Source organism: Haemorhous mexicanus, chromosome 31 (assembly GCF_027477595.1).
Source record: "Haemorhous mexicanus isolate bHaeMex1 chromosome 31, bHaeMex1.pri, whole genome shotgun sequence".
Classification (NCBI taxonomy): Eukaryota; Metazoa; Chordata; class Aves; order Passeriformes; family Fringillidae; genus Haemorhous; species Haemorhous mexicanus.
The window spans coordinates 390,078-415,744 of record NC_082371.1 but is presented as its reverse complement, the minus strand read 5'-3'; the positions used below and the strand labels follow the sequence as shown (position 1 = coordinate 415,744).

General features: G+C 49.8%; 1 protein-coding gene and 1 pseudogene across 1 annotated transcript in view; both read right to left on the bottom strand.

The window, feature by feature from the left end:
- LOC132340336 (Fc receptor-like protein 3) overlaps window positions 1-25,667 on the bottom strand; it is a 377,484-nt gene that overhangs the window by 337,795 nt on the left and 14,022 nt on the right. The window lies entirely within an intron of this gene.
- LOC132340101 (Fc receptor-like protein 2) lies at window positions 743-25,649 on the bottom strand (annotated as a pseudogene).

The window sequence follows — 25,667 nt, the reverse complement described above, 5'->3', positions numbered from 1 at the left end:
CATGTGGGCTGGCCGTGGCTTGCAGCACACACACTCCATCTGCTGAGCTGATGCCCACAGAGCGCCCGGGCTTCTTGTGGTAACGCTGTCTCTGTCCTCTGTTTCTCTCTCTATCCTTTTCCCTTTCTACTCCCTTCTCTCCCCCTTTGGTAAGAACATTTACCCTCCTGTATCAATAAACAGTGCTCAGATATAATATAGCCATGTTTGTGCTTCATTTTCATCTGAGAAACCTTTCAGAAGGAATCCTCCCCAACTCCCCCTTTTACAGCGGGATGGGAAAGGGGTAGTGGGAGGGGGAATGGGGAAGTCCTGGGTGTACAGCAAGCACTGTGGGGAGAGAATGGGGCAGTAACTGAGGGTACTTGGGCACTTGGATGGGGCTGGGGAGCCTCTGCAGGTATGAGCAAAGGGTTGGGGGAGCCCTTGGGGGTAGTGGGAGAGGAAATGGGGAGCAGAGGGTGCCCAGTGTAGCTTTCCCCTGGCCCATGACCACCTCTGTTGGAAGGATGGGCAAGCACAGGAGGCATGGAGGGAGCACCCCCAGTGTCACCCAGTGCCTCCCGCTTCCCAGAGCATCACAACTTCTGGTGTAGATTGTCATAGATTTCTCTGGGTTCCCATGGTTGCCTTTGCAGCTCCATGTACGTTGCCTGAGGATCCTCCACCAGGGGTGCCAGGGGGTCTGGGGGGACCCTGTGGGAATAAGGGGTTGTGTGGAAGGGTTTGGGTAAAAGGTATGTCATGGCTGGAGCCTGCAGTCACCTTTCCTGGTGCTTCCTGGCATCTGCAAAGGAAAACTGGAGGGGTGACTTTGGAGATCCGGGGGCCCTCATCCACCCTAGGGAATCCTGAACCACCACCAGACACACAATTCTCCCCAGCCCCCCCCAGTATCCCTGAAGCACCTCACTTGCACCAACACCCTGAGCTCCCAGAACCCCAAGCCTGGAAGAGAGGGGACCCCTGATAGAACCCCAAACATCCCCATCCAACAGCTCCCCAGACCTCTGAGCCATGGTCAATGGGGACTCAGCCCATCCCAAGTCAGGGGCTGTGAGTGCCACACTATGGCCCCCCTCCTCCGGGGGCCTTGCCACCTCTCTCCATGACCTCTGTCTCCTTATTGCCACCCACTCACAGGGTGCCACCAGTGACAGCCCCCGAAGACAGCCAGGAGCACGAGCAGGAACAAAAGGGCCCCACCAACTCCTGCGGCCACTGTAAGAAACAGAGGGAGACATATCAGGACCAGCCATCTCCCCAGGGGTCCTGCACTCCCTGGTGACCCTGTGAGACCTCACCTGTGTCCCTGTGTCCCCATATTTTCACCGTCAGTGCCAACTCAGGGCTGAGTGCCCGGAACACGCAGTGCCTGTCCTGTCTCAGCTGGTTGGTGGCCACGCACTGGTAGGTGCCCGAATGTCCCACATCAATGTCCCTGAGCTCCAGGAGGAGACCCCGGACCACCTCCTGGCTGTTGTGCAGCCAGGTGAAGGTGACAGGGGCTTGGCCCACCTGCACTGAGCAGCACAGGGTCATGTTGTCACCTGCATGCACCTGGTGTGACAGGCGACCGGGGGTGATGGTGGCATTGGCCACAGGCACTGCGGGGATAGAGACAGGGCTGGGGCCAGAGGGAGGGGCTGGCAGCTGGTGTGGGGGGAGAAGGACAGGGGGGATGGGTGTGATGGGGGATGTCGAGGATGGGGTCACAGCACAGAGGGGTGAGGGGACACAGGGCAGCGGCAGGGGGACACAAGAAATGTGTCAGGGAGACATGGACGCACCCAGGCAGGGGATCCGGGGGGTGTCTGTGGGCTCCCTGTGCCCTTCCCCGCACTCACTGCGCACTGTGACGGGGAGCCGGGTGCTGCTCTTCTGCACGGACCCCCCCCTCGGATCACAGCTGGCAGCTGTAATTCCCTGAGTGGAAGACCCCCATGGCGGGCACCAGCAGCTGTGGGGATGCCTGCGGGCCCGCCACCACCTTCCCATCCTGGTAGAACACGTGCAGGAGAGAGGCTCGGGGCCTCAGGGGGCTGGGGGTGCTGAGGCAGCTGAGATTCAGGGGGGACCCCTCGGTGGGCTTGGTGGGACCCTCCAGCACCTGCACTAAGAAGAGCTCTGGGAAGGAGAGGAGAGGGGGATTTGTGACCCCAAGTTCCTGGAGAGTGGCTGTGGGAGTGTTGGTGTGGCAGCTGTGGGTTGCTCACTGTGCACTGTCACTGTCACCGGTGCTGACTCCTGCCACCCCCAGGATTTCACCCAATAATTGCAGCTGTAGCTGCGTGGTGCAGCTGCAGAGGGGACAGGGACAGCTCGGTGCCATCGGGGAACACCTCCTGTTCCTCCTCCTCATGGTAGAAGGACACCTCAGTGACTATGCTGTTCCACTTGCCCTGGCAGCACAGTGTCACCATGTCCCACTCCAGCAGTGCCCACGCTGGCACCTGCAGCACCAGCCATTCTGGGGGACAGAGGGATCCTGTCACACCTGATGGCACCAGGAAACCCAGTCCCACAGCACCGCTGGCCTCCAGGTGTCTCCACGAGGAGCTGGGTAGTCTGGCTGCCTGTGGGTGGCAGGGAACAACCAGCCTGCCAGGGCCAGTGTGGGGCTGGGGACAGCAGGGTGGGGCCATGGCATCTTCTGAGGACTCACCAGCGAGGCCGAGGGTCTGGGCTGGAAGGGAGAAGGGACAGGGCTGGGTGGGGGTGGCACTGTAGGGACAGCAGCACAGGGGTACTGGGTGTGGGGGATTCCCCCCAACTGTCCCCATGGGGACAGCAGGTCTTGTGGGAAAGTGTGTGGGAGTGGTCCCCAAAACGTTTACAAGGCAGAGGGACATGTCTGTGTCACAGCCACCCGTGCACCACATTCATGTGGCACAGACGCCTTGGGAAAAGGGAAACCAAGGCCACCCTGGGCTGAGGCAGAACATGGGGACACTGTGGACAACCCAGGCACGAGGACACCACGGACACATCCTATGCTGGCCCAGGTCACCCCCACCAGCTCATGATCCTATCCCCATCATCCCATCCCCATGGCCACATCCTCACCGTTCCTGTCCCCTTCTGTCTCTGCATCCCAGTTCCCTTGTCCCTATGCCCAGAGCTACCTGAGCCCAAAGGTGCCAGTCCCCACATTCCTGTCCCCCCATCCCCCAAACCAAGGATGGGTGTCCAGGAGAATGGGGGTACAGGGGAATTGGGGTCTACGTGCCTGGGGGAAACCAGGGATTGCGGTGTTGTTGGAATATGGTCCCCAGGGATTTGGGGTCATGGCATGTGGGTGCCAGGGTTGGGGATGCAGGGGGGAAAAGGGGACCCTTGGGAATAGGGGTTCTGGGGGAAGGAGCAGCCTATGGAATGGGATCAAGGCAATGGTGGTGCTGGGCAATGGCAGTCCTGGGATGGGAGTCCCCAGGGAAGAAAGAGCAAGGCCACGGGCGTCCCATGGTTGGGGTGCTAGGGGAATGGGGGTGCAAGGGTTGGAGGGTGGCTGGGTGGGCACGAGGATCTCAGCTCCTTCCCTTGGTGCCTCAGATTTTGGGTGACCCAGGGCCCAGCACACCCCCTCTGGAGTGCTCGATTGCTGGGGATGGGGGTCCTGGGTGACTCTGCTTTTGTGCCCTCCCCTGCCCTTGACTTTTTCCTCTCTTTATTTCTCTTCATTCCTTATTTCCTCACTTTTGTGCCATGTCCCCTCAGCCCCAGTTCCTGGCTCAGCAATTCCGTGGAGAACCTGAGCTGGGAAGAGGTTGGGGGGATCCGGTTGCGGGGGGGAAATGGGGAGTAGGGGTTGCAGGGAAGAGTAGGGAGGCTGTGGGGGATGGAGGTGTTGGGCTGTGCCCCCTCAAAACTTTGTTTTTCCTTGACAAGAAGGAAGAGACTGTATGTGCTCAGTTTCAGAGGGGAAAGGGAGGCAGCTCTGTCCTGGGGTGGCACATACATGGGGGGCCTGTCCTGTGAGGATCCTGTCCCAAGGCCTGACATATCCTGGCATGGGGGGTCCTGTCCCAGGGGGTGGCGGTTCCAGAAATGTCCCTGCACATTCCTGATAGGGTTCCAATACCAGCAGTGGCACATTTGGGGGCCTCTGTCAATGCAAGGGTGGGGCCCAGCCATGGCCCAGCCCCACTGCACAGGGATGGCCATTAACCAGCCCTGCTCTGCCCCAGCCCCACGTGGCAGCCAGGACCTCAGGGTCCCCACAGCCCCCTTAGCTTTGATTCTGGCAGCTTTAGAGCTGCTGCAGAGGTGAGAATTCTGTTGGGGAAAAAGGCCTGCCTGTGGTTTGCTCAGCCGTGCAAGAAGCACAAAACCCAAAGGGAGCCCAAGCAGTGGCTCTGGAAGGGCCTTTAATAGTTTTCAGAGCAGGGCTGGCTGGAAATCCCTCCCTGCAGGGGCAGCTGTGAGGGAACCAGTCCGGAAATGCAGTAATTGATCATTTGCTCCCCTTGGTAAGGGACTGAGAGAACCACAAACTACTGCAAATCCCACAACAATCTCCTCAACAACCTGCCTGGGACCCTCCTTCTTGAACAAAACCTGCAGCCCTTTGGAACCTTCCACAAAGAATGTTTTGACTCAGGCTGGGGTCATCAGCTAAGAGGGAAATGTGTGGAAATATCGAGCCGGGGCTCTGCCCATGGCCATGGTGTTGCTGTGGGGAGCGACCCTGTCTGGATTCCAGGTGTCCCCAAAGGTGCTCCATCCCTGCCCTCCTCACCGGAGTGAAAGGCTGAGGGTTTGCAGGAATTATGATGTAAAGCCACCAGAGGTGCTGCTGTGGACCCGAGACCTGCCTGGGGTCAGGCGCTGCCTTCCTTCCATTCGGGATCATGGAGAGCGGCCGCGGGTGTTGGGCAGGGCATGTACCAGGCCCTGGGACACTGCTACGCTGCCAGTGGGCACCGGGATCCAACCTCCTGCCTTGGCAGCCTCTGCCCGCTGCCGGTGGTGGTGCCAGGACCGATTGTTGCCCGTGAGTTTGCAAAAAGAGAGATTTCCCCTCCTGCCTCCTGTGCGAGGCCGCCATGGCCCCTGAGGGGATGGAGCTCGAGCGGGGCACCCCCTGCTGGCCGGGAGTGCTCCCTGCAGCGCCCCCTGCTGGCCACAGTTGTATCTGCCACAAAAACAAACAGCGCTGAGCGGGAGGGAATGTTTGGGGTTTGTGGTTTTTGTTTCCTTCTGGTTTATAAATTTCCCAGTAAAAAGCTGTATTTCTTTTCCTACACTTTGGCCTGGAAGCCCTATCATTTTTGAAATTAAAGAAAGTTTTAGACATGGGTCTTCTTTCCATTCCAGAAACATTCCCACTTTCCTTAGCAGATATTTCTCATTTAAATGAGTTGCCAACTCCCTGGTACCAGCGTGGATGGGACAGACACCCCAAGGGCAGACAGGGTCTGGATTTGGCCACATCATGCTCTGTCTTTTAAGCCCGTCGGGCCGCCAAGGACCCTCTCCACAGGTGGCACTTCTTGTCACCCGGCCACTCAGGAGATGGCATTGGCAGAGTTCCACACTGTCCCTGTGTGCCATGGCTGACAGACTGATGGACAGACGGGGCCCTGTCTCAAGAAAAGCATGGCCTGACCGACCCCTGCCACACACAGCTGCTCCAAAATATCTCCAGACATCAAACCTTTCCTGTCTCTGACACCCCACCCTGTGCCATGGCCTGGACCCAACTGCCCTGGCAAAGGGGGAGGCTCCAGAACCTTCCCAGGGCCTTTGGGACATCCTCGTGTGGGGAACAGGGCAGAGGAGGGGTTTGAGATTGGGGACAAGAGAATCCAGAGCCTCCTGAGGGCTGCTTTGGCCATCAGAGCCAGAAAGGTCCAGGGCCATGCCAGATTCCTCTGGTGGAGGAAAACGAGCTGGGGGAAATGTTTGGGTTTTGTTTCTTTTGGGGGGCTTTCCCAGGAAAATGTTCCTTTTTTGACCATTTAGACGCCGAACCTTGTTGCTGTTGCTGTTGGTTTTATTCTCTCTTGTTGCTCTTTCAGGAAATTGTTCCTTTCTCAGCCCTTTGGGATCTTTGTGCCCCCACGGGGAGGGAGAAGGGCAGTTTTTGGTGGCAGCACACAGACGTGTGGGTGCCCATGGATGTGGATTCCCAGTGCCCCACAGTTCCCCCCAGTGTCACAGCACATTCCTGTAGATTTCACCGAGTTCCCGCGGTCACCCCTGGGGGTCCCCACAGCTCCGCGTAGGTCACCTGGGGATCTTGGAGGGTGGTGGCAAGGGGGAACGCTGCAAGAGACACAGGCTGTGGGATCTGGGTGGGGGGACACTCATGGGTGACGTGTCCCTCTGCGTGTGTCCCCCCCCATACTCACCCCCTGCCCTCTTGGTGACCACGATGCGGGTGTACAGCACCTCCCCCTCCTCTGGTTGGGCCAGGGGATCCGGGGGGGCCCTGAGGGAAGAAAGGGGATGTGAAGGAGGGAATGGGAGGTCTTGGGGTTTGGAGTAAAAGGGGACAGTGTGGTTTGAGCCCCCTACTCACCTTTCCTTGTTCTTCCTGGCAGCTGCAGAGGAAAGAGGGGAGGGGTGACTGTGGGGTCCCAGGGCCCTGACCCCTCTCAGGATTCCTGAACCCCCATGGGACCCTCAATTTTCTCACAGGACCCCCAAACATCTCTGGAGTCACCCAGAATTCATGAAGCTCTCCAGCGCCCGCAACCAACTCAGCCTCAAGAACCCAAATCCTGGCAGGGACAGAGACCCCCACACATCTTTCCAGAGCCGCTGAAAGAACGTCCAGCATCCCTGCAGGACCCACCAGCACCTCCCCAAACCTTCCAGGACCCCCAGACAAGGTCACAGTTGTGCAGCTGTGAGTGCCAGCCTATGGCTCTCCAACTCTGGGGGCCTCTACAGCTTCCTGGGACCCCCGTCCCCCCATTGTTACCCACCCACACGGTGCCACTTTTTCCAGGCCACAATGACAGCCACGAGCAGGAGCAAGAACAAAAGGGCCCCACAGACCCCTGCAGCCACTGCAAGAAACAGAGGGGGACACAATGGGGTCACCCATCACTCGGGGACCCTGCACTCCCTGTGGTCCCCCACCTGTGTTTCTGTGTGTTCCTGGCTCTTGTCGTGTCACCTCCAAGACAGTGGGTGTGATGGTGGCATTGGCCACAGGCACTGCAGGCACAGAGACAGGGCTGAGGCCACAGGGAGGGGCTGGCAGCTGGTGTAGGGGGATAGGGATGGGGGGATGGGTGTGATGGGGAGTGTCGGGGATGGTTTCACACCACTGAGGGGCGAGAGGACACAGGGCAGAGGTGGGGGGACACAAGAAAGGTGTCAGGGACACATGGAGGTCCCCAGCCAGGGGATCTTGGGTGTCTGTGGGGGCTCCCCCTGCCCATCCCCACACTAACTGCGCACTGTGACCCAGAGCCGGGCGCTGCTCTTCTGCACGGACCCCCCCCCCCCTCTGAGCGCACCTGGCAGCTGTAATTATGTGAGTGGGAGACCCCTATGGCGGGCACCAGCAGCTTCGGGGACCCCTGGGGGCGTCCCCCTCCTGCCCGTCCCGGTAGAACACGAGCACGGAGGGGGGTTTGGGGCCGCAGGGGCCTGGGGGTGCTGAGGCAGCTGAGAGTCAGGGGGGACCCCAGGGTGGGCGCGGGGATCCCTCCAGCACAGGCACTGAGAACATTTTTCAGGTGTGAAAAATGCCAATCACTTGTTTTTAAAATTTTAAAAGTTTAATAGTCGTGAAATGGTTATAAGAATAGTAATACAGTTAAAGTAATAATAATTTGGACAATTTGAATTAGGACAATATGAGACAATAGGAACAAAGAGTTATGGACTTCCAGGTACCTTTTTATGGGCAGCACAAGCCTGAAAAAGGACCCCCGCCAACAAAGGATTAGCCCTTAAAAGCAAAAACCTGCTGCATATTCATATACTTCATACATGATGCATAAATTCTGTTCAAACAAAGGATTTGTTTTGGTCATGGTCAACTTCTTCCTCCTAATCCTAGCAGCTCCTTCCAGGAGGGAAGAAGTTAGTTTCTTCTGATAAGAGGGCAATAAATTCCTTTTCTCTGAAATATTTAGGCTGTGGCTTTTAACTCATCCTGTGGCTGTTATCTTGCTGCAAGTCCTTTAATAAAAAAGTATCCTACATAGTGTAGTTTCTGTTTTAACTACAAAAGTTACCTTTTTAACTACACAACTACATTTATCATATTATTAAAATGTTAATACAGCAAAGTACATATAGTAAATATCTGTGTAGAGCCATCTAATATACACTTTTCACAATCCTCCCTCTTTCTTTTTATAATTAATTTGGCTTGAGCAGTATTCACGGCTTTCTAGGTTTCGTTAGCCGCTCATTTTCTTCACAGATCATTCTCACTTCTCTGAAGGGATCTTCTATGTTATTTTGTTTCTTTAACACCATAATTCTTTGCACTGTGTTTGTTGTAGCTAACTTTTGATCTATGGCCACCAATTGCATGACTTGAACTAAACTGGTGATGAGTCCAATGAAACAGGGGATCAAACAAGGAAGAAATATTAGACCAGCTGTAGCGTACAAAAGGAAGAAGTCTAATTTTTTCCACTATTCTATTCCTAGCACGTTATCTCACCAGCTAGTATTTAGCATTGATTCCCACTTTTGACCTGGTACATGGGCAATTTTTCTGAAATCATTGACTATATCTAGGACAGCATTCTCATTATCATCTACTTTTAAGCAACAATTAGAGGTATTAAATTTTCCACAAACACCCCCTTCTTCGGCCAATAGATAATCCAAAGCCAACCTGTTCTGATACACAGCTGCTCTTGTTTGGGTTTGTTGCCTTGATATTAATTCCACTGCCTGACCAGTTTTGTTCGTTATTATCTCTACAGTGGCTTGGAATCTTATAATACGATTTAGCATATAAATTGGGGTTTGATATCCCCAACTCCCATCTTGTGCCCAGGTGGCTGGCCCATATGTCTCAAATATGCGTTCAGGGGCCATTCTTCATCTCTCCATTTTTGGAATCCTCCAATCACTTCCCTTTTGTTTCTTTTTAGATCTTCATAAACTGGTGTCCCTATTTGATCCCCATCAAGTCTTGGCAAAAGAAAAAATCTTGGCTGTATGATTCCCAGAGCGCAGCTTCCTTTCCACTGAGAGGGGAGTTTTGGGTATGCTCTTTTTCCGCATATCCAAAATAAGCCGTCTGGAACTTTTCAATAGTCAAACTTTTGCTGATCTATATCCTCGCAATTTTGGAAATTTCTGGGATGACAAAGTAAGGATTTTTGCCTCTATCATTGCATTGAAAAAGTCTAATTTTATCATCATACTTACAATTTCCCTTCTTTCTTTTTTCCTGTGTCCAGTATATGGTTGGCTCTTCTGGGACCCACCATACAGAAGTTCTGTTACTAATCTTGTATCTTTTACAGGGAGTTTTTCTCACATCATGAATAAGCCTTTTCTCAGTGCGCCAGAGACATTCTTCTCTTATGACTATTGAACTTAAAACCTACCCCTCTGGTCGATTCTCCCTGCTTATGCTTGTTTGGTTCCACTTAAGGAGCTCATTTGGGCCCAGGCTGCTGCCTTTCCATGGCCATTCTTCTGACATCAAAGCCCCTCCACAGAGTCAACAATTGGTTATATTAAGTTCTCTGCTTATCCTTTCTCCCAATTCCACAAACTGATTTTTACCTATTCTTGAGATATCTATTTCTTTTTCTAATTGCTGTTCAAGTTTCGTATACAGATCATCAATTGAGATTGGCACAGGTTTAGGTGGTTTTACTGGCTTAGTCTTTGTGCTTATCAATTGCTCTTTTACTAAATCTTGTGCTTTGTTTCTAATAATGTAGGTGAAGCAAATCCATTTCTCCGCTTTTGGGCACTGACCTCCCATCCTGTTACCACTTGTTCTTAAGTTCTCTGCAATCTAATAATTTTTCCCAGTGTGCATGCAATTGCTTAACTTGGATGGGTTATAACAGTGACCGTTGACATGAATGTGAGTAATAAAAAAGGAACTTCGGTGTTCTTCCATATATAGCTTGCAGTAACACTTGTAACAGGGCCTTATCAATATCCCAAGAGGGAAGAGACTAAAAATGAGTGACAGAAGAAGGAATAGCAGAGGTCCAGTATTGCTTATACTCCCACTTCCCATGCCTATGGGGTTGCAACTCACAGCAGGTGATTTGATCTTGGTGGCGAATACAGAGGTCAATCTGGTCTTGCCTTTTATTTCCTTGTCACTTTCTCTTAGCTAATTTCTAGGCAAATCGTTTTTGACACTCCTTAACTGTAGTTTCCCACCGTTCTTCAGGTACCTCCCACTCAACAGGCACTAATAATTCCTATCTGCACAACAAAATTATTATTTCAGTTGCCTTGAGTTCTACTTGGATAGGAGATTGATTTGGTGCTTGACACTTCCTGCAACGAGGGCGTTGATTATGTGAACTACAATACCAATTCTTCCCACAATTCAAACATTTACATTTAACCCAGCTAGCATGTCAGGTATTTGGGTGAATCAAACAGGGTATTTGATATGGCACTGATGGAAGTTGCAACTCCTCTTCCTCCTTGTATAAGTCACAGGCTAAAGCCTGAACTCAAGAGTTCTCTGTTCGAAACAGTCCTGATCTTCTTGTTTGGAGTGGAAGTATTCCCCCCCAGGGAGAGTACTGGAGAGGTCTCAAAGCTTGTCTTGACGGTACTTGAAACCACTGGTATAAACTCTGTCTTATTTCTCAGTTAGGTGTGATTCCGTGTATATTTCTTGGCTTATTGGGGTCTCCCCAGTTCATTACCTCCTATTCCCCGTTTAAGAGTCAGTTTTGTATCAGCTGGTTCAGATGTTATCTTCTGCTCTTTAGGTTCTTCCACAGGTCTTTGATTATGCTGGCATGGATCCACCTTCCTTCCCTGGTCCAGATCGCAGCCTCAGTCGTCAGCAATACCTGAAAAGGACTTTCTCATTGTGGAGTTAAAGATTGTTCTTTCCATGTTTTTACTAACACTCCCTCCCCTGGATGAATATTATGGATTTAAAAATCTAAAGGTGTGGTTTGAGGGATTATTCTTTTTAACTGTAAATTTTCAAGAGTTTCTGCAATAGTGTTAACATATCTTCTGACTCTCATTTCCCCTACCTCATAGGTAGCATTTTCATGTTGAGTGGTTAGAAAAGGTAACTCAAACATCATTTCATAAGGTGACACCCCCAGATCTGATTTAGGTTGGGTTCGGATTCTCAATAAAGCTAAAGGTAGGCATTGTACCCATGACATTTGGGTCTCAATCATCAATTAGTCAAAGTTCTCTTTAAAGTCTGATTCATCTTCTCTACACAGCCAGAACTCTGTGGATGCCATGGGGTGTGTAACTCTCATTTTATCTCCAAGGCTTGAATTATTTGTTGTAACACCTTTGATGTAAAATGCGTTCTTCTATCTGAGTCTATCTTATTAACCATTCTATATCTGAGAATTATCTGTTCCAAAAAGCTTTTACTTACCATGTTGGCTGTGGCTTTGGCAGTGGGAACTGCTTCCACTCAATTAGTTCAATGGTCTGTCATTACTAATAAATACTTCTATCTTTGTACTTGGGGAAGTTCAGTAAACTCTGACTGGATGCTTTGAAATGGACCTCCTAATGTTGTTTTCCTCATTACTTTTTATTGATCTTTTGTCAAATTATACATCTTTCAGTTACTTGTTTTGCTACTCTAAAAATCTCAATACATCCATAATTCCTTAAAAAATGATCACACAAGGCTTGGGTACCCCAATGGGTTTTCTGATGCATGTCTTCTAATATTTTCTTAGTAATCATTTTATTAAGTAATTGTCTTCCATCAGGAAGTTTCTATTTCCTTGATTCATTTTGTTCACCTCCTATCTTGTTTAATTCTTTTTTCTCTGCTTTGCTAAAGTTTGGAATTTCCAATTTTTCCTCATTTGGAGTTGATATTAACATAACTCTCTCAGCTCTATTTTCTGCTGTATCCTGAGCTTCTTGATCTACCAAATTATTTCTTCTTATTTCTGGGGTCACTCCCTTTTGGTGTCCCTTTATGTGTACTATAGCTATCTCTTCAGGTAATTTTAGTGCCTCTAAAACTTCTAAAATGAGCCCTTCATGTACTAATCCTTTTTTTCTTGAATTAAGTAGTCTTCTTTCTTCCCAAATTTTTCCAAAGGTATGTACTACTCCAAAGCATACTTTGAATCGGTATATATAGATCCCTTCCTGTGAACTAAATATTCTAGTGTTCTTTTTGAGCATATAATTCACAGGTTTGAGCTGACTAGTTTGCAGGTAATTTTCCCTTTTCAATAGTTTGCATGTTTTTTTCCATCGACTACTGCATACCCTGACATTCTCTTTCCTTGTAGACATCTGGAGGACTCATCTACATCGATTATTTCCCCTTCTGAAAGGGCTTGTTCTTCAAGATCTTCCCGGACCTTTGTTTGGTATTCTATAATTTCTAGACAATTATGTATTAGGTTATCTGCTGGTTCTCTGTATAAGAATTGAGCTGGATTTAAACTTCTGTTTACTTCTAATGTCGGGTCATCACTATTTATTAAAATTGCTTCATATTTTAATACCCTAGAGTCTGTCAATTATTTCTCAGCTTTCTGATTTAACACATTTCGAACTGCATGAGGTGTGCACACAGTTAGTTTACCTCTAAAAGTAAGCTTACGACTTTCTTCTACAAGGATCGCAGTAGCTGCTATAGCTTGAATACATACAGACCAGCCGTGGCTCTCTGGGTCTACCATCTTTGATAAATAAGCTACTGGTCTTTTTACTCCTCCCCACTCCTGAACTAGAACTCTATGAGCTACCCCCTTTTCTACATTCGCGTATAGATGAAAGGGTTTTTCTAGTGAGGGTAAGCTTAGAGCTGGTATTGAAGCTAGGTTTGACTTCAGTTCTCCTAATTTAACATCATCTTCTTTGGTCTATTTTATATCATCTCCCTCTGTCAATTTTTCATACAAAAATTTGACTGCCTGGGTATATCCCTCAATCTATAATTTACAGTATCTCAATAATCCCAGTAGCTTTCTGATTTCCCTCTTTGTAGAGGGAGGGGGAAGGAATAAAATTCTTAAGATTCTCTCTGGGTTGAGCTTCCTACTACCTTTACTAATTAAGTGTCTAAGATATTTTACCTTTGGTTCTACAAATTGCAACTGTTCTTTTGATACCCTTAATCCTTTTTCCCCAAGAAAATTTAAAAGTTGTATAGTAGCCTCTCTTACTTCAACCTCAACTTCCCCAGACAGTAAAAGATCATCTACATATTGGATAATTTGTATTCTAGGAGGAATAGGGAAATCTTGTAGCATTGTTTCTAAAGCTTGCTTAAATAAATTTGGGGATTCCGTAAACCCCTGTGGTAATTTTGTCCATCTTAATTGCTGCTTTCTCTCAGTTTTTGGATCTTCCCATTCAAAGGCAAAAATATTCCAGCTCTCTTTGGCTAGTGGGCAAGCTCTAAAAGCATCTTTAAGATCCACCACACTAAACCACTGATGCTGGGGTGGGACTTTGAAGAGTATAAGGATTTGGTACTACTGGGTAGAGAGTTTGAGTTCTTTTTTTAACCTCCCTTAAATCTTGTACTAGTCTGTAACTCCCATCGGACTTCTTTATTAGGACAATCGGGGTATTATGAGGAGACATACAAGGTTCTAATGTCCCATCCTTTATTAGTCCTTCTATTATTGGCTTCAAACCTTCTCTTCTTTCTAAAGATATAGGATACTGAAGTACACATATAGGACAATCTTCTCTCTCAATTGTAACTTTTATGGGGTCAATATTTAATCCTCCCCTATTTCCTTCCCCAGCCCAAACTTCCTTGTTGATTTTTTCTTCATCTTCTTGGCTTAATTTTAAAACTCTAGCTGTCATTTTCCCATCTTCTGGTATAACCCCTATTCCTAATTGCACTTGTATGTCCCTCTCCAATAAGTTGTTACCTGCCCCTGGGACCAATAAGACATCTCCCATCCAAATTTTAGTTTCCTCCTCAATTACCACATCTTTAATGACCGGAACTGTAAAACTTTCACCTTTTGCCCCTGTTACTTTTGCCATATGTTTGCTCACACTATATCCTTTTGGAATATCTAACAGGCAGGTTCTTTCTGCCCCTGTGTCTACAACAAATTCCAATTCTTCTTCTTGGGGACCCACTTCTAAAGTTATCACAGGCTCCAGATGGTATTTGTCCCCTAAAAAATAGAGCCTATGGCCTCTTTATTCTTCTTCTGTGCTTGTCTCTTTAAAGATTTTCAGATCTTTTGCCTGCTTATGATAAAATTTCTTATAATGCCCTTTGCCCCCACTGTAATGACAGACAATTCCTTAATGCTCTTGAGACTTGGTTTGTACTGGGGTCCTATTCCTTTCCCTTCCCCTGTCTCCACCACTTTCATATCTAGGAGTAGTGCCTGTATGGTTTTGATTTTTTTGGAAATTGTTTTCTCACATGGTGGCTACCATAAGTTTTGTTTTCAATTTAGCTTTTTCTTCATCTCTCCGGACATAGACCCTCTGAGTTCCCTTTAATAGATTCTCTAATGATCTACTATGCCAATCCTCAATTTTTTCTAATTTTTTACTAATATCTGGCTAAGCATTTGAAACAAAGTTAACCCTTAATAATGCTTTTCTCACATCATCTTCAGGGGCTGTCTCAGAATATTGTTTCATAGTTCTCTTAAGTCTGTCTAACCATTCTATTGTAGTCTCTTCCTTCTTCTGCTGTGCTTCAAAAGCCTTTTTAGCATTTTGCTCTGGGAGTGCTTCCCCTTTTATTCCTTAAATAACTAAATTACGATATTCATTCATGTGATTCCTCCTCTCCTCAGTATTTTGACCCCATTCAGGAGGTGCAGTTGGCATTTTGTCTTCTCCGGGAGGCCCCTGCGGATTATCTTTTTCCCAAGCCTTTATTCCAGCTGCTCTGATTAATTGCCTCTCTTCTTGAGAAAATAATATTTTTATTATGGATTGCATTTCTTCCCAAGTGTAAATGTTTGAGCCTAAAAATTGGTCTAATTGTTCAGCTGTACCTATGGGATCCTCGAAGATCCTTTTGATCTCTTTCTTAAAATTTCTTTCAGAAGAAGTCAGAGGGGCATTTACAAAACCCAGTCTGCCCCCTCCCATGGGAACCTCTCTTAATGGAAACAGTCTAATTCCTTCATCTAACTCTTTCCCTTTTTTATCTTCTATAGTCTTTCTCTCGTTGTTTGAGAAAGAATTTGGAGAGGGCTGCCTTTTAGCTGAGCTCCTAGTATTTTGATCCGGTGCTTCTTCTAGGAGGACAGAGTTTCCCTGAACAGCCGGAGCTGTGGTTACCAAGGGAACAGAGCTCAGGGCAGGATGGGGGCTGAGGTGGGGGTTATCCCACCAAAGCTTGGTCCTCCAAGGGTGGGGCACAGGCGTGGTCTGCTGCTGAAAATGCCAGAGGAGGGAGCGTTTTCGGGGGTGTCGTGGTTTGAGGGGAAATGGTTTTTTTGGGATGGTGTGGTCATGCCAATCGGTGTCCAGATTTTAATATTGGCACCTAGTTTGTCCACTGAGGGCATGGATACACCTCTGAGAACACAGGGGGTTAAAAGGTGTGAACTCCCACTGGAAGTTCCTTTTGAGTTCTGGCCCTGGACCAGAGGAGACCTCTCCCCTGTCCAGCTCCGAGCTGGGCGGGGGGGGGGGAGGGGAGCCATGTGGCCGGAGGGAGGTAGGCCAGGCCTGGGCCGAAGGGTGGAGGAGCATTGCACTGCGAGGGCTTCGGGCAGCCATCCCCCATTCCACCCCCCGGAGGAAGAGAGAGAGAGCAGACTGTGCCTGTGATAGCGCGGCTGGAGTGAAGGAGAAGGGGGGAGGTGCCCAGCAGGGCAGCCAGCCGTGGGAGTTCATGAACCAAGCCGGCAGAGTCTGGGACTTTAAACCCTTCTTGGGACGATGGAAACCTTGCAAATGCTGATTCCTCCTGGAGTTGGTGAGATTGAGAGAAGTTGAGAGGAACTCTAGGTGGGAGATGATGGAGTGGCTTTTGGCTGGACTTTTCTTGGATAGCTATGGACAGAACCCTTGAGTTCCTGTGACACAGAGACTGCGTTCTAGGGGGAGGCAAGGGCTCAGAGCCAGGAGAGTGCGGTGATGTGAAGGTGTGTGAACAGAGACGACGGGTGAGGAGGGTGGTGGTGGTGCCCTCCGTCTTCGATGAAGAAGAAGAGGAAGATAATCTCTCTTCGAGAGACCCCTCAGCCCCAGGGGGTGAAAGATGGGGGGGACAGATGTCCCAAAAGGAGAGGGACTGTGCTCTTTTTTGGAACTGGACAAAGCATCCTTAAAGGGAAAAACCCTAGAAGCAGCTCTGGTCCATGTGCAGTGGTGAGAGCACTGGACATGGAAGGAAGAGGTCACGATGGCAAAATGTTCTCCGGGCGGTGCCACACGTGACACAGAAACACGAGAAGTTTCGACTGTTTCCTGGGTGAAGTCTGTGGTGCAAGAGGGACTCCTCTCTTCTCAAAGAATTGAGAATTGATTATCCAAAGGGTGGTAACGGAATTAGGAAATTCGGTGGGGGGAGGAGGAGGAAATTTGGAAGGTTTTCATTCTGTGTTCTGTGTGTTTTTTCCCTGTAGTTTTATGTTAATAAAGTTTTTTTCCTTTCAATCATAAGTTGGAGCCTGCTCTGCTCTGTCTCTGATCACATCTCACAGTAGATACCAGGAAAAGAGGTTTTCTCATGGAAGCACTGGCATTTCGCCAGGCTCAGACCATGACAGGGGGTTACTGGACCATAGTGCCGAAAGCCCTCACGTGGTTAATGGTGGCTGAGTCAGCGGCTCCTGGCAGAGGCAAAGCATCAGCAGCGGCACTCAGCGTAGTTGGCACAGGCAGGGCAGCCGAGGAAGGGGCTGGGAGAGGGGCGGTTGAGGGTGGGACTGTCATAAATGAGAATTGTACCATGTAAATCTCTTTTTCTAATAAGAATTTATTAGATTAAAAAGCAAGCAGTGGCAAGCAAAGTACAGCGCTGGGCAGACGAGAGTCTTGCTCTCCTAAGGCAGACACCATTCTATCCTCAAGGTTTGCCTTTTATTGCCTTCTTCTCCCAGGTTTATGGATGACGTGTTCTGTCTTCTGCGCTTGCTCCTCTAGTTGCTAGGGGGTCTTTTTCTGCCTTCTGGTGGTCTTGGGAGGAAGACCAAGACCACCAGAAGGCAGAAAAAGACCCCCTTTTCCTCTCTGACCACTGGGTGAACCTTCCCTTGCCCTATAAGGCATATCTATAAAGTGAAAACTCTCTAAAGGCACTATACGTTTTCTGCAAGCTAAGCAATTCTTGCTAGGTTAATGCTTACCATATGTGGCTGCATATAGGTACATATTGTATTCTGCTGAACAAGCGGTTTTAACTATTTAGCTATTGCTTTTATATTGTAAAATTATTTAGCCATTGATTTAATTAATGAACAAACATATTGCTACTTATTACAGGATGGCTGGGACCGACGGGACCCCTGGCACGATCGGGGCGGTGGTCATAGACCATGAAGCAGGAGAGACCCCCGGTATGGCCATTAGGGCAACTGCAGACCAGGTGGCTGGAACTGCAGCAGACAAAGTCACCTTCAGGGCTGGAGTGTAAGCAGGGGCAGGTGGGGCTGCTGTGGGCAGCGCGCTCATACTTGGGACAGAATCCGTGGTGAGCGGGATTGAAGCGGGCAGCGAGCCGGAACCCGGGACTGGGACAGTCGGAGCTGAAATGGGCAACCAGCCAGGACCCAGGCTTGGCACTTCAATCGCCAATGGAGGGGGCAAGACTTGCAAAGGGTCCCACTCTTTCTCTGTTTTCTTTTCTTGTTCCCCTCCCTTTCCTTTTCCCTTTTTCTTTTCTTGTTTTGCTTTGGGAGTTTCTGATACTTTAAATATTTTTATTCTCCTAAAATCTCTTGTCCAACACATGGCATATTCTCTTTCTTCTAGATTATACGGTTCCTTCAAATTTACAAATTCATTTAAAGCCTGACAAATCCATTTTTCAAAAGAGCCGTACCTAGGCCAATAAACATGGTCAGATCTTATTTCCTTTATTGGCCATTCGAGCATACAGTATTGTATCCTCTTTACTTTGTCTTTTTTCCTTGTACAGGGGTTTTTTTCCCAGTTGGCTAACATACTCTTAGAGGGCTATCTTGGGGTATTTCCCTTGGTAATTTTTTTCTCCCGTTTTTCTTTACTGTATCCACCTTACTGGATTTCTGTCCCTTTTTTTTCCCCCTCAATATTCTATCTCTTTGTTCCCTGCTTCTGTTTTTCACTTTTTACTCGCAACTTAAATACCACTTTTCTTTTAACCTCTTACACCCAAAACAAACCTTTTTCCACACTGCTTTTCAATACAATACACCTCCCTTCAAGGAGATGTGGTAAAGCTTAAAATGCACAATCCACATTACCCATACTTTCATTTGTCTACATTCACTCACTTTTATTTCTCATTCACCCTCACACATTCCTTCATACCCTCAAGACACAAAGTGGATCCTTATCACCGGAAAATCACGGGTCTCTGTGGCCCCCTCCTTGCCTTGGGGTTGGCCTCCAGGTCTCAGTATCTCCAGGCCTCCTGGAAGGCTCTGACTCTGGTCGCTTCTGGTGCCCATTCTCCTGTAAGGCTGTCTGCGTGTCACTCACACTTATCAGCTACGGTCCCCCCACCTGTCCAGGGACAGCAGTCTGATGCACAGGTCACACAAACCCTTCAGCTAAAGCCCCCACCTGTCTAGGGACAACAGCCTGATGCACAGGTCACACAAACCCTTTGGCTACAGAGTCCCCACCTGTCCGAGGACAACAGCCTGATGCACAGGTCACACACACCCTTCAGCTAAAGCCCCACATGTCCAGGAACAACAGCCTGATTTGCAGATCCATTGACCCCCCTTCACCCCCGCCTGGGAAGTTGAGGCTGACTTTGTGTGTGACTCACTCTCACACACACAACAAGACAACAATAAGGTATCTTTTACTTTCACATCACCTATTACAAGTTTAGGTGTTTCTGGCCAGTCCTGGTGCTATTGGATATCCCTCCATCCAGCTGTGTTGTCCAACCCCAGATGCTCTTGGGTAATTTTTCCCTTAACGCTGCCGTGTTGTCCAACCCCAGATCTTGTTGGGTATTCTTCCCTCAATCCAGCTGTGTTGTTCAACCCCAGATGCTCTTGGGCATTTTTCTGTCCCTTAACCCAGTGGTGTGGCACAACTACAGATGCTCTCAGGTATTTATTTGGCTGTGTTGTCCAACCCTGGATGTTCTTAGGGCAGTTTTTTTTACCCCTCAATCTAGCTGTATGGTCCAACCCCAGATGCTGTTGGGCAAAATTTTCACCCCTCAATCTAGCTGTGTTGTCCAACCCTGGATGTTCTTAGGGCAGTTTTTTTTATCCCTCAATCTAGCTGTATGGTCCAACCCCAGATGCTGTTGGGCAAAATTTTCACCCCTCAATCTAGCTGTGTTGTCCAACCCCGGATGCTGTTGGGCAAAATTTTCATCCCTCAATCTAGCTGTGTGGTCCAACCCTGGATGCTGTTTGCTATATTCTCACTCCGGCAGAATTCTGCTCAACCCTGCTCTTGGATGTTCTTGGAATGCAAATCCCTCAACCCAGCAGGTTTGTTTAGGGGCCCCTCCTGTCCCGTTTCCTAGTGGATTGGGCTAGGAAACCTTGCTCCCTACTTCTGAGACCCAGTCCCAGTTACCCTGGGGGATTCTTTCACTCCTCTTATCACTCACTTCATCTCTTTACTGGCCGCTTTCCTTGCAGAAAGTTAGAAATGCAGCATGGGAGACTCTGCACTCACTTGGCAGGTCTAGGACAGCCAGCCCTCCTCTCATTCACACACATTCATCTCCCCCACTGTCGCCCTGAGAAATATTTACCAATCCCTTTTCCTTCCCGGGTTCTTCATGCGCACTACTAGTCTTAGGGGGCCAATTACCGTGGTTGTAGGGAGCCGTTTTCCTTTCTCTTTGTTTTATTGCCTCCTTTTGTCCACCGATTGTAACCTGTGTCTGTCGGTCACCCCAGGGGAAACAGAGCGAGGCTGCCAAATCAGGCGTGCCTCCCTACTCTGACTCTCCCAAAGCACCACCATCGAGGTGTGTTAACCACCCTCTGCTACCAATTGTGAAAAACACCAATCACTTGCTTTTTAAAATTTTAAAGATTTAATAGTAATAAAATAGTTATAAAAATAGTAATACAACTAAAGTAATAATAATTTAGACAATTTGAATTAAGACAATATGAGACAATAAAAACAAAGAGTTACGGACGTCCAGGTACCTTTTTCTGGGCAGCACAAGCCTGAAAAAGGATACCTGTTAACAAAGGATTAACCCTTAAAAACAACAGCCTGTTGCATATTCATACACTTCACGCATGACGCATAAATTCCATTCAAACACAGGATTCTGTCTGGTCATCGTCAACTTCTTCCTCCTAATCCTAACAGTGCCTTTGAGGCGGGAAGAAGTTCATTTCTTCTGATAAGAGGGCAATAAATTCTTTTTCTCTGAAAGATTTAGGTGTCCTGCAGCTGCTATCTCGCTGCAAGTCCTTTCTTTAAAAAAATGTATCCTACATAGCATAGTTTCTATTTTAACAATTTTTATAATCTAAAACTATATTTAACACACTACTGAAGAGAATTAATACAGCGCTACTTTCTAACACAACACATATAATATTCATTTTAATATTTGTGAAAAGCCAATCATAAAATACGCATTTTTCACAATGTACCAACCCAGTTCCCCCAACCAACTCCGCCTCAAGAACGCAAAGCCCAGCAGGGACAGAGACCCCCAAAGGCCCCCAGGGCCCCTGAAAGAACCCCCAACTTACCTGCAGGACCCTCCAGCACCTCCCCATACACTACAGTGTCACAGACACATGTTGTAAATTATCAAATCGGTAGCAAAATTTATAAAAAACATTTTATAAATTTATTAGATCAACAACCAGATAGAATATTATAAAACCGCCACAGCCAAGACAGCGTCAATCCCGGACTTTGACGCTGGGTGAACCTGGTTCAGACGGACATAGTGTCAGCGTCTCCCCAGTGGTTCACACGAACTGCTCCAGGTAGCCAGTTTATATACAGTTTATTCCGCCTGAAGCAGAAATTACCTAAGATTTCTGTACATCCCTTCATATATATAATGGGGACTATACAGATTCAGACCCGTACAAAAGTTAGTCCATAGGTTCGGATGGCTGTCTGAGCTCCTTGAAATAGTCTTCTTTTCACTTGTAACCAGAATGGTGCTGGTCCTCGATGTAATCTCCTCCAGGTGCAGTTCCTTGAATGTTTGGACATTCCTGGGAAATGGCTGCTTATTGCCCAAGAAGGACTCATTCATTCATTAACAGGCATGATTTTATCTGGGTGAGTCCGGGAAATCTTTGAATAGAAAGAAGGCACTGCTTCTGGCCATGGGGGTCAGAGGCATGGTTGGATCTTATAATTTTTATACAGTTACAAAGCATGAATTATCTCTATCATATACTACACACATTTTATGAAAAATCCCTTCTCCTAAGAAGCTGAGAGGCATCAGAAACGAAATGTAAACAATAATTATCTGCTGCTGTGGAATGCAACAGGTGCATCTTTCATTGGTCTCATGTGGTTATTTTTAATTAATGGCCAGTCACACTCCAGCTGTCTCAGATTCTCTGGTCAGTAAAAAGATTTTAAATATTATTCCATTCCTTTCCTTGCTAGCCATCTGATCAAATCCTTTCTTGTACTCTTTTAGTATAGTTTTATTATATCATTTTCCTTTAATATAATATATATCATAAAATAATAAATCAGCCTTCTGAAACATGAAGTCGAGATTCTCATCTCTTCCCTTGTCCTGGGACCCCTGCAAACACTGCCACACTACAGGACCCCCAGACAAGGTCACAGTTTTGGTGCTGCGGCTGCTGGCCTATAGTTCCCCAACTCTGGAGGCCTCTACAGCTCCCTGGACCCCCCATCCCCCCATTGTCACCCACTCACACAGTGCCACCGGTGCCAGGCCACAATGAAACCCACGAGCAGGAGCAGGAACAAAAGGGCCCCAGCGACCCCTGTGGCCACTGCAAGAAACAGAGGGGGCACATCAGGATCACCCTGAACCCCAGGGGTCCTTAACTCCCTGGTGACCCTATGCAACCCTACCTGTGTTGCAGTGTCCCCACGGTGTCACCTCCAGGGCTAGCTCTGGGCTGAGTGCCCGGAACACGTGGTGCCCGTCCTGTTCCAACTGGTTGGTGGCCATTGCACTGGTAGGTGCCCGAATGTCCCACATCGATGTCCCTGAGCTCCAGGAGGGGACCCTGGGCTACCTCCCAGCTGTCACACAGCCAGGTGAAGGTGACAGGTGCTGAGCCCACCTGCAGTGAGCAGCGCAGGGTCACGGGGTCACCTGCACACACTTAGTGTGACAAGGTGTGGGGAAGACATTCTGTGCTGTTTTCGTGAGCTAGCAAAGGCCTCCTGAAGAAAAGGAGAAGCCCCATATCTCTCCTAAAGGAAGACCAAGGTTGTCACCATGGAGACATAGTGGAGGAGAGAAAGTTAAGAGATATGGACTCTGGCTAGCTTACAGAGTGATGTGGCTCCCCAATAACCTACTGGGAACTTTGTTTCTCTTATATGACCAATGGACATTGAATGTTTATGCTGGATGGGTGTAAGTGTCTTGAAAAGTATAAAAGAAACGTTGCAAATAATAAATCTCTTTCTCTTGCACCTTTTGATGGAGCCGTGTACTTTTGTACCGTGTTGTACTCTATTGCGACATCAAGGGACTGAGAGTGATGGTGACATTGGCCATGGGCACTGTGGGGACACAGATGGAGCTGGAACATGGCGAGGTGGGATGGGGGTGCCATGGGTGGGGTCACACCTAACCCGAGGATCCTGCTCACCCAGGACAGTGACATTCAGGGGGTCACTCTTGGCCACACTGCCCCCGTTACTGACCCAGCACTGGTACTGGCCGCTGTCATTGTCCCCAACGTGCCGCAGCTCCAGGCAGGGTTCTGTGCCCAGCAGTGCCCCCGAGCCCTCCCAGTGCCACGAGAAGAACAGGGGACCTGTCCCTGCGGCCACTGTGCAGCTCAGCACCAGGCAGTCCCCGAGTGCCACCTGTCCCCCGGGGCGCTGCACTGAGAGGGGCACCCCTGAAGACAGGACCCCTGCAGGAGGGGGGGACACCAGGGGACAGTGAAAGACCTGGCGTGCTTAGACAGGGGCAGACGGACACAAGTGAGGGACAGGCACAGAGATTGCAGGAGGGGGGTTGGAAAGGAACCCAAAGGAAGGATGAGGGTTAAGGGAGGGGACATCTGGATATGGAAATGGGGACTGCAAGGAGGGTACAGGGACCCAGGGAGGGGATGATAGGACTTGGGGACCATGGGGGGACCTCACAGAGGAGTGAAGGGACCCAGGGAGAGGTGACAGTAGCCAGTGAGGGATGGGGGGACCCTGGCAGTAATGGAGGTACCCAGGGAGGGGACCCGAGGGGGGCTCCCTGTGCCCATCCCCACACCCACTGTGCACGATGATGCGGAGTTGGGTGCTGCTCTTCCACATGCCCCCCCCCCCCCTTGGAGCGCACCTGGCAGCTGTAATTCTGCCAGTGGGAGACCCCCATGATGGGCACTAGCAGCTCCGGGGACCCCTGTGGGCCCCCCACCACCTGCCCACCCCTGCAGAACACGTGCAGGAGGGGGGCTCGGGGCCACAGGGGGCTAGGGGTGCTGAGGCAGCTGAGATTCAGGGGGGACCTCACTGTGGGCTTGGGGGCCCACAGCCTCTTCAGCACAGGCACGGGGGAGAGTTCTGGGAAGGAAAAGGGAAGGAGATTTGTGACCCCGAGTCTCTGGGGAGGGGCTGTGGGGGAGTTGGGGTGGCAGGTGGGGTGCTAACCATGCACTGTCACTGGTTGTGACTGTGCCCACAATGACAGCTTGGAGTTCACCCAGCCCTCGCAGCTGTGGTAATGGCTGCTGTGGTGCAACTGCAGAGGAGACAGGGACAGCTTGGTTCCCATTGAAGGACCTCCCCACCTCCTTATCCACATGGTAGGATTGCACCTGGGTGACTGACTTGTCCTGCTGGCCCCGGCAGTGCAGGGTCACTGTGTCCCCCTCCAGCAGCTCCCACGCCGGAACCTGCAGCATCAGTTGGGCTGCAGGACATGGGAGTCTTAGGACACCAGGGGCATTCCGTTTTCATGAGGATCCCCAAACTGGAACACATCCAGTGTACTATGGGTCCCCAATTTCAACATGGGGTTCCCCCACTCTGGGATGCTCTGGGATGTCCCCGTGTGCAGGGGATGGGTTCTGATCACATAAGGATGTGACCCATGGATCAGAGCCCACTCAGATTCTCTGGTGTCCCCGTGGGTGCCAGACTGGAGAAACCAAACCCCCCTCACCATCTAAGACTGTCACAGGGGGGCTGCGCCCGGTGCCAAGTTGGTCACACTCATAAGTGCCACTCTTTGTGACATTAAAGCGGTCCTGTCTCTCCTGCCCCCACCGCCACCTGTCCTTGTACCAGGTGGTGACACCAGGTGGCCCCGAGCCCTGGCAGGTAAGTGTAACCAGGTCCTACAACACCACCAGCCTCCAGGAGAGCTCCACGAGGAACTGGGTGATCTGGGCACCTGTGGGTGAAGGGGGCACCAGTCTGCCAGGGCCAGTGAGGGGCTGAGGACAGAGGGGCAAGGACATAGCATCCCCTGAGGACTCACCAGCGAGGCTGACGGTCTGGGCTGGAAGGAAGAAGAGACAGCGGAGGGTGGGGGTAGCATCATGGGGACAGAAGCACGGGGGCAGAGGGTGTGGGGGCTGTCCCTATTTGTTCCCGTGGGGACAGCATTTCTTGTGGGAAAGTGTGTCTGGGTGGTCCCCAAAAGATTTGGCAAGGCAGGGGGACATGTCTGTGTCACAGCCACCCGTGCACCACATCTGTGTGGCACAGACACCTTGGGAACAAGGACACCAAGGCCACCGTGGGCTGAGACAGAACATGGGGACACTGTGGACACCCTGGGCACAAGGACACCACAGACACAGCTCATGCTGGCCCAGGGCACCCCCACCAGCTCATGATCCCATCCCCATCATCCCATCGCCATGGCCACATCCTCATGGTTCTTGTCCCCTTCTGTCCCTGCATCCCAGTTCCCTTGTCCCTTTCCTCAGAGCTACCTGAGCCCAAAGGTGCTAGTCCCCACATTCCTGTCCCCACATCCCCATCTCAAAATTCTTGTCTCCTGGTCCTGTCCCCAAAGCCACCCTATATCTGCAGTCCCACCCAGGGCCACTGTGGGTAAGAGGGAGTGGCACTGCTGGCATTGGGGACCTCAGGGGACCCCGCAGCCCCCCTATGTCCTATCCCCTTCCCATCCCCAGGGGGTCAGGCCCGTGCCCAGGGCACTCACCCCACAGGAGCAGTGCCACCTTCCCGGCCGTCCCGGTGTCCCCAGCCATGTGGACTGGCTATCACTC